This window comes from Motacilla alba, chromosome 3, assembly GCF_015832195.1.
Source record: "Motacilla alba alba isolate MOTALB_02 chromosome 3, Motacilla_alba_V1.0_pri, whole genome shotgun sequence".
NCBI lineage: Eukaryota > Metazoa > Chordata > Aves > Passeriformes > Motacillidae > Motacilla > Motacilla alba.
The window spans coordinates 36688504-36696308 of NC_052018.1; positions in this window are offsets into that span (position 1 = coordinate 36688504).

Here is a 7805-nt window from a genome sequence, read left to right on the forward strand (position 1 = left end):
ATGACTTAGTAGCGTCTTGTTTGTTGGTTTTCAGGATCATGAAAGACTGAAATGTTGTCATATGTCAATGAGGCAAGTATTACCAGCAAGAGCTTGACTTGATTGTCACCTTTTCCATACCGCAGTGACAGAGAGATATTTACATCTCAGCTGCTTATCTTCAAGCTGGTTTTAGGTGTAATACACTTGGGATAGAACATTTAAGAACATATAGCTAAATTAAAGGGGTCAGAATCTCAGCAGTCTCTGTTTCCTTTTGTTTCAGTACAAGCTGTAAATAAGAATCAACCTCTTACATATTGTCTTCATCATAAGTTTGGAGTTCATATCTAGCTCATATTGCCCTTAATTTAATCTGTGAAATGAATTGTTCTTAATTTCATCTTACTTTTATATTCCTCATAATCCTTTTTTTACAATTTTTTTTTTGTTGTTGGTCTTAGTTCTCTTTTTCCCACTTTGATTGAACAGCAATGGCAAAAAGTTGTAAATAAAAACATTTGTGTAGGTACATATTTTTCACCCCATCATGTTCTCTCTCAGTATTACAAAACATCATATTAAATGTTTCCTTTCCTGTTCTGTTCCACAGTGATGTGGTAACAGCAATAAGTAAAGAAAGCAACTTTACTCCTCCTGAACAACTAGCAAAATTTTCATAGAGGCAAAGTGATTGTCTTTTTTACAGGACAAAGCACTATGAGTAATATAAATGTAATATAAACTATGTTTATATTATATGTTCAATATAAACTATGTTTATAAACTATATAAACTAAAAAGTAATATAAACTATGAGTAATATTAAAAAAAATTAATGTATAGAGATGGAAAAAGATGGCGTCAGACCTTGGGGTTCCCTCTTACAACAAAAAGCACCCTAGATACATTAAGTGGCCAACAACTCCTGATAACATTTCAGCATTTCTAGCTAAGAATGGTTGATCTGACCATTTGAGATGGTGAGCTGCAGGCACTGGCTGTTGGGTTCACAAACTATTTTGGTAATAAGTATGTTTCCTTGTCTTCCAGAGCCACCTTGCTGTGCAGATGGAGAAGGGCATTGGGACAGTCTGTCACTAAATTGTGCCCTTGCCCAAAGCAGGAGAGAGGTATTCTCCATTCAGAAATCTGGATTTTCATGTAAAAACTCTGGAATCAATTTTGGTTGAAGATAATTTTTGAAGTTGCATTATAACATGAATAGTATAAAGTGGTAGTTATTATGAACTACTTAAGCACAATGTGGAGTTCAGCTCTGCCTTCTGGGGTCTGGCCTTTGACCCTTGGATGCACTTACAGTGTCATTTTATATAGTTCAAGGAGGAAACACCTGCGGTTAATGTGAAACTTGGGCTTTCAGCTAAAAAAAGATACGTAGTCACTCTAACTGCATGAGAGCTAAGCACTGTTAAAAATGAGCTGAATAAGCTGAAAGCAAGAGAAATACCCTGAAAAAGGTGCACATTTTCCCCATTTAAGTAAGCTACAGAGTGGCCTGGTAGGGAGCTGGGGTAATTGCCTTGAGGTATTGTGCAGAGCTAGCAGTACAAGACTGCTTTAATTTTCAGATGTACTGTTAGTTAAAAGTCAGAGCTGCAGGAGGTGAATGCTGCCAGATGAAACTGCTGATTCCTGCAAGGTAGTCAGCATACAGTTAGAGGTCTGGGGATTAATTCCCAACCCCACGTCTCAGCAGCTGCTTGGGGCACATGAGGAGCTGGCACTGCAGAGCTCTTGCACAGTCAGTGTTGCCAGTCCAGAAGCAGCAGCCTCCCTCCTCTTCCTGCCTCTGGTTAAAAATACCCTTTGGATTTTTCATCTGCCTTTTGTTTAGACTTTTGCAGGAAGAAGCCATTTTGTACTAGAACTTGTGGAGTTTTAAAACCAAACACCAAATATAGTAGCAAAATTGCAGTCAAATCCTACATGCTGGCAGCACTTCATGTAGCTTGTGTATCCTGTCATATGATCTAACTTGGTGAAAAAATAAACATACTCAGCTGAAGCACATAGAAACTGAAAGTTTGCCTGAACACTGCTGCAGCAAAGGTTTCATTATTTAATGCCAAACCGAATCTGTGCTGAAAGTTTTTGCTCGTGTTTATGTGTACTTTTTTCTCTAGTTATCTGTGGATGGTGGATCTAATAGATCCACCTAGCTGCAGAGCAAAGTAGCATATAGGCCCTTTTGGTGCAAAAAATATTACAAAATTAGTGACAATCATAAGGTTTGATAAAATGAATAATTTTTCAATTGAAGGTGTTTCTACTGTGAAAGAAAGGCCAAGTCAGAGTAAACATATGGGCAGAATTCTGCTAAACACTTGCAAACTATGGATACAGATTTCTGAGCTGATTTCTGAGGCTCACTTTATAGCTGATGGAGAGAACTGGGAGCTTCTTTTGCCTGGAATAGATGTTAGCTGTACACCCACCAAATCATGCTTTAAAAGTTCCTGCATTTTTCAGTTACCTGCAAAGGGAGATTAAGCTAAGTCCACTGTCTTCTAGACTACCCTGGTTACATATTTTTATATGTATGTATACATAGGTATTTTTATATGTGTATGTATGTATGTATGTATGTATAGCTGCATCTGAAATACATAGCTCTCTGTACCTGAGAGAAATGTATCCTGCATTTCCCCTCAGTTTAGAAGAACTACAAGCATTTCAGTCAATATAGCCTCTTATTTTTAACAGTAAGATCCTTGAAGAACTGACTTTAAAGGTCCAAGAAGGGAGCTCAGCCAGCAGGAATGGGAATCACAAAGGTCAGCATGCAGAACTGGGGGGGATGCACACTAAGAAGCATCCAGCAGGAGCCCACAAAGAGGAAGTAACTCCCAAAACCTCCTCTTTCTCTGGGAGGCAGAACACCTGTGTGACACAGGGGTTCAGTTTTTGCACAAAGGTTGAATGCATCAGTCTATGTTCTTACAAATCTCAGGGAATTATGCTAGGTGATGTGACACTGAACTAGTATTTATTTCTCTGTGCAGGTCATATAATTGTATGAGATGAGTGTATAAATATGTCAGGTGATTATCTAAAGTCAGTTCAGAGTGGGGTTTGTATGCTTTTTAGGCTGTCTCATAAATTCAGCTACGAATTATTTATTCTAGAGAAGGTTTGAGATCACAGAAGCTTATGATAATACAATAGTTCTTTGTACAGAGCAATTACACTCTGCTTTTACGAATTCACAAAATGGAGAAGGGTTTGCCTCATTTATAATACTAGCCTTTCAATACAGACAGTTGGCTGCAGAATTAAACTCTTAATGGAATTAAGGAGTCTAATATTCATATGCCTATATTGTCAGTGGGAACAGATATTACTTACTTGCAAGAGAAATCATCATGGTATTCACTGTGACTAATACAGTCTCAGCTTTTAAAATCCTCTGTGTGAATTCAGACCTTGTAAATCTGGATTCAACAAGTGCACCTCCTCCTCATCAATAAAAACAAGCCTGGCATTGTGTAACCAGTGCCCTGTAGCAATTGCACAGATGGATGGTGCCTCTCAGGAAAGCAATTACTGTCTGTTCTTCCAGCTTAGTTCTAAGGCAACCATCTCACAAAACGGGGGGCTTTGCCAGCTGACTTTTAATTAGCATTATTTCAGAAATGAAGAAAGATAGTAGGGAAACAAGTTAGCAGATTGCTTTAATTGATGAAGCAAGTGAGTGCCTAATCCGGACCATTGGCACAGAGTTAGTGTGAACTAACAAGATGTTTCACAATGTGAAGTCAAAATAAAGGTACATATATTTCACCTTTTCTTTACTCCCTGAAGAATGAGGAAAATCATGCCAACCAGTTGACTCACAGTCTTCTGGCATCATTGCTGTAATAGTTGAGATGATTTCGTGGTTCAGAAGCCATGTGCAAAGACCCAGTCAAAGGTGAATCTGTGTCCAAGTGACAGCTGTTCATGACTCTGAACCTCCCTGATGTAGTTACTCTGTCATTAGCAGCTACAAATAATGGCAGAAATTTTCTCTGGTGCATATTCTTCACCATGCAAATTGCAGAACACGCTAGATAGCTGGAGGCAGTTGCAAACTACCAAAATTTAAAAATATTTTGCTCCAGTGCCACTATTTCAGGAGAAAAGGCTGGGCATAGCCTTTGACCCACGCAGCCAGTTTTTCATGATCTCTTTAGGGCTTCAGGCCCCAGATTTTCTTGTCACTTTTTCCATAGGTGAGTTCCTCTGCATGCCCCTTCATTTTAACTTGCTCCCATAAGCTTCCTTCTGGGAAGGGAGCACCTGTCATCACAATTACACATCAGGCAGAGGCAAAGCACTCAGGGTTAGGTCTGTTGGACTGCCATCAAGTAGTCCTTCCACCCCATCTATTCTAAAACTGTTACTCACCACTTTAATGTGCACTTGCATGTTCCTGCTTGCATACAGCTGCTTACATACAGCTCTGACTGACTCAGCAATAGAAATAAAGGATTGGTGAGCAGGCTTTTTATTTAAAGTTCCTCAAAAAGCATTTACCAATTGGTGTAAGCTTACTGTGTCATTAACCAAGATATATTGAGTTACCAAGGGTCTTCACCAGCCCCTTTTAGATATCTGGGACACACCAGAGTTTCTCAGATGGTTAGTGGAAATCTGGGGCTTGGTTCAGTTGCACACGCAGAAGCATCTGATGCTGTCTGAGGTATCCTAAGGTATGCCAGATATCCATACAGAGCAGAATGGTATGGGATACTGGTACCATTCTGAACATAGGAGAAGCACGAAGTCAGGTGAAGTGCCTAGAGTGCCTTCAATGACACAAGGGATTCATGTGGACACTTAGATTAAAGCCCTAATCACAACAGTTGGGAGAGCCCAAGAGCTGACCAAATATGCCTACCCTCTAGCAAATTGCATTGCTCTCTGGGCTCCAGCTAACTGTACTGACCTTATCTCCACTGCCTGATACCAGGTCACTCCTCTGTATTTTCAGCTGCTTGGGCTCCACAGCCCAGCCCTGGTAGGGCTCAATCCTAGAGCCTTGGTTAGGCACTCGTAGAGAAAACTGCACAGCAGAGCCAGGGGTGGTAAGACAGACCCAGAGATGGAGACAGGGCCACTGACACATGGTCCAGGGAAAAGGTAGCAGTGTTAAAAAGGTGTAAAATGCTGGAGGGAAAAGGCAGAGAGTCAAAAGATGGCAGTGTGGTGACACTTGAGCCAGAGAATACTCATCTGTTGTCTTGCATGGGGGGGCATTCAGTGGCAGGCCACGTGTTTCGTGGGGTCGGTGGTCAAAGAGGGACGACTCACAGACCTCAGAGCTTCATGTGACAGCAGCGTGTTTTATTGTTGAGAGCCTTCTTATATAAAGGAGTTCAAAACTCCCAGGTCAGATAGCTCGTTGGTCTGCTCTTATCACTGCCCAACTCCTTGATCAGTGATGTGTCTGCAGTTTAGGATGGAATGTGATTGGTTGAGATCCTTGTTTATCAACCTAGGGGCTGATTTATGGAACTGGGTTGGGTTTCATATTTATAAATTAATTAATTGCCTAGTACAAGCCAGCTTGTACAGTAACAGGGAAGTGAGCATGTTAATGCTTAGTCTAGCAGCTTGCTAGTCCTAGCTACGTATATTAACCAATAAATTATTACTTTACTCTGGTAAATTGTCTGTATCTGCTTGCAGGCTTTTTTTTTTTCCTTGCTGAAAGGTGTCTAGCAAAGTGACTCATGAGGATACAGACTCACAGGAGATGCGGGCTGCAGAGGCTACTGTTACTCTGGAAGAGAAATAACAAAAGCTAAAACAATTGTGCAGTCTGATGTTGTTTTAACTATTCAAATTACAGATTTATAGCTTGGATTTTTATGGGGACTATTAATGGTAGCAATATAAAAAGAGGAGGGAAGAAGGAAAGAACTTCTTCCATGCTAAGGAACGTTTATGAATGCATTTAGTTCATGGGAGCTGGAAGCTTTCATGGGAGAGGGTGTACTGAGTAAAGCAGAAAGGCATTTGTAATCTGTCAAGAGAATACTAAATTTAAAGCCAATAATCAAGTTTCTGCATAATGGACTTTATGAAGAATACAAAATTTGAATGACAACTGCTGCTTTATAGACAGAAAATGTGGAATTGAAATATGAAATTACTGAAGGAACAGAGCTGGATACACTGCTGAGTGAGGGGAATAGGAACGGTGGTAGTGAATTAATTTGCGTGCCTCTGCTGCAAAACTTGCAATCAGCACTTAGGATATGAGACCAAGACAGCATGATGGCATACTGACAGTCCAAACAAGTTGAATCAGCTGCAAAGGGAGTACTGAAAGAGAAGCAATTTGTGGATCAGACCATTTGGCTCACCAGAGGACAATTCAGTCATTCAAAAGGGCATTGTAGAGAAACAAAGTATGGTTCCTCTTCTCAGCACAGGTTTTGGAGACAGAGATGGTCCCAGGACCTTTAGATCTGGCACTACTGGATTCCCAGAAGGCACATCTGTTCTCTCTGCATAGTGCCTTGCAAAAGGAGTTGAAACAGGTTACATTTCCCACAGCCCAGATGGCTCTCATTATCAAAGTAGCGCCAAAACCAGATGTGGATGTGCATAAGCAAAGGGAGGATTCAATCCACAGATGACTTAACCTCAGAACAAGTTGGAGTTGAATGATAGTGCTGGATGTGGAGCTTCTAGAAACTCCAGAAGTGCTGCTGAAAGGTTTTATTTCTGGGGCATCCATCACTCCATCCAATTACACAGTTTTATCAGCAGCATTAAGAAGAGCTCCAGCTGCAGAAGAGAGCTTGCAGCACTAGTCATGAAGGAGTCTGAAAGCACTACTGGGCTCCCAAACTGTGGGATGATTGTTTTATCCGGATAACAGAAAGTCAAGGAAGGACTAGGGCAGCATTTATCTAGGAAGCACGCACTAGGTATGAGACATGAGGTTTGTGTGGGAAGGAGTAAGGAGGCAGACCAGTTTTTTGAGGACCAAGAATTTGCAGTGATGCATGGATTGAACTGGCTGAGTGGGCACCTACCTGACACAGAAACACCTAAATGCAAACATGGGTTCATCTGGGTCAGAAACTTGAAGTGCTGATGAGAAAGTGAGTTAAGACTATAGCATTCCCGGATGCTAGCACACTCAGGGAATTGACACATCGTGACTTACGCCCATTTTCACTGACAAGCTGAGGTTCCTCTTGGATGTAGTCAGGCTCTTTGCTCTCCTTGTGCTGCTCTCCTGCTTTAGAATTCTTTTTGATTTCCAGTGTGAATGCATTCATATGGTTTATACTTATATTTGTACTGACACTACACTTCAGTTTAGCACAGTTCAGAATGGCTTTTAATTTCCACTGAATGGAGATAAAAACACAAAGGGTAAATCCTGCTATAATAGGAAAGGCAGCTTTGATACTGTCCTGTTGCTCCCTGTCAACTACTTGAACCTTTGAGGACCATGTGGTGTAACCGACCGCACCCACACTACCTCCCCGTGGCTGACCCTGTTGTGATAAGCCCATTGATCTTTTCTTGGTCTACATTTTCATGGAACCACAGAATCAATTCAGTTGGAAAAGACCTCTGGGATCATCAAGTCCAACCTTTGACTAAACACCACCAGGGCAATTAGACCACGGCACTAAGTGCTATGTCCAGTCTTTCCTTAAATACCTCCAAGGATGCCGATTCCGATGTTTAATCACTCCATTACCTCCCTGGGCAGCCAATTTCAATGTTTAATCACCCTTTTAGTGAAGAAATTCCTCCAAATATTCAACCTGAACATTTTGTGTAAGGCAGCTTGA